This window comes from Oxyura jamaicensis, chromosome 4 (assembly GCF_011077185.1).
Source record: "Oxyura jamaicensis isolate SHBP4307 breed ruddy duck chromosome 4, BPBGC_Ojam_1.0, whole genome shotgun sequence".
In the NCBI taxonomy this organism is placed as follows: Eukaryota; Metazoa; Chordata; class Aves; order Anseriformes; family Anatidae; genus Oxyura; species Oxyura jamaicensis.
The window spans coordinates 80,997-83,068 of NC_048896.1; positions in this window are offsets into that span (position 1 = coordinate 80,997).

Genomic DNA, 2,072 nt, shown 5'->3' on the forward strand with positions numbered 1-2,072 from the left:
CTACTATAGATTTACTCTTCTTTGGGGGATGATAAACTATCAGGAGATAAATGGTTACCTACTCTCTTTAAAGCCTGACAGGAAATTCATGCAGTGCTCAAAGTATGGGTCAGTGATGAACACTGTTCAAAAGGACTCAAAAAGGACGACTCATTTAACCTCTTGATATGCAGAAAGACAGATTCGGTGCTGTCCCTTTAGAGGTGTTAGAATCAAGTAGTTCATGAACTATTTGGACTGTCAGAAAGAGGACCACTGGAAAAGGATTATCTTTTTTTTTTTGTTATGTAGCAATCTATAAGATTTTAATTTTACATTTAGATTGGATCCATCAAATACAAACAATACCCTCTCAACAGCCTACCCCTACACTTCAGGCCTGAGCTGACAGAAGAGTAGACTAGTTCTGGGGAAGATGATGAATAGAATGGAGACAGAATGGAAACCTTGCTCTTCAGAACTGGAAACTAATCTGAAGACAACTCAGAATATGTGAAAACATGAATACATGCAGTAGCTTTTCCCACTGCAAAACGTTGCAGTGGGAAAACTGTGTAACTGCAATTGTTATTCTCATTTCTTTTGGAAGCTGGTAGACTGGGCCCATCGACTACAGGGAAAGAATCACTGATTAAGAAGTTAAGCTATCAAGTGTTAGCTATCAAGTGTTTAAGAAAATAACTGCTATCCATTTATATTCTGAAGCACTCCTTGGTTTAAAATTAAAATACATGTACAGCCAATCCCCTACAGGGTATGTGATGAAATTATTTGAAGGCTACCAACATTCAAGATCCTTTGACTTCTAAGAGTGAAATAATGGCTCTGTGAAAACATTTTCAAGGGAACTGCTTAACTGGACATGTGTCACTTAGTAATAGAGATGATCTAATGAAAGCCTTATAGAATGCTACCACTATTTCCATGGCAATCTGACTTTCTTCAGTGAGGTCAGATCTGCAACTTAAATTACTAGCTGGAGCTCTGAAAAGGTCACTGGGCAATGGCAACATACTGTGGTTGAGGATCTGAGTCCCCATTAACAGAAACCGTTTTGAAGCCTGCTGCGGCTCTGTGAATAACTTCCATACTGGAAGCAGCAGTATCTCATAACCCTAGCAATGGTTTCTTGTAGAAAGAGCAGGAGCAGGAAAAAAGATAACATAAGCTGGCTTCCTCAAAAGGGAAGATGGAAATCACCTTTTGATTGCCACTGATGCCACTTGTATTTCACTTTCAGTTAGTGCAAAAGGCCCCAGGACTGCAGAACAAAAGTACATTCCCAGAAGAGAAAAAGAAGAGCAGTAATTATAATGAGCAGCTCTCAGATTTTATGAGAGTAAAAAATGCAGGAGATGAATGCAGAGGTCTGTGCTCTGTATATTCCCTCAGGTCAGAAGGATGACTGTTACACCTTCATGAAGTAACTTCCTATGACACTGGTGAGTTGTCACAGTAGCTACTTCAGTCTCACTGTGTCCATCAACAATACAAGCCCATTGTCAGGCTAACACAGCATAAACAAGCAAAAAAGTTTCTTACTTCAACGGAGAAGGGTGGGGAGAAGAGAGTTTGTTTCATGTTGGGTTAACTACAATGAATAACTGGGACTGCAGTGACATAAAATTTAGTCAGGACAGTGAACTACAGTATTCACTTCAAGCACACAGAAGAGGGACAGGTTTGCATTCACTGATGCCAAACTCTAAGCACATTCAATACCCAAAGAATGTACAGCCAATTCTTTCCTCAGGTGTTACAAAAGTAATCTGCTGTCAACCACTTCCTGTGGGTACCTTCACAGAATCATAGAATGGCTTGGGTTGGAAGCAACCATAAAGATCACGTAATTCCAACCCATCCATGCCATGGGCAGGGATGCCACACACTAGATCAGGTTGTCCAAGGGATGGGGCATCCACAACCTCTCTGGGCAACCTGTTCCAGTGCCTTCACCACCCTTACTGTGAAGAATTTCCTCCTAACATCTAATCTAAATCTCCCCTCTTTTAGTTTAAAACCATACCCCCTTTTCCTGTCATTATCTGAGCAAAGAGTTGCTCTCCATCTTT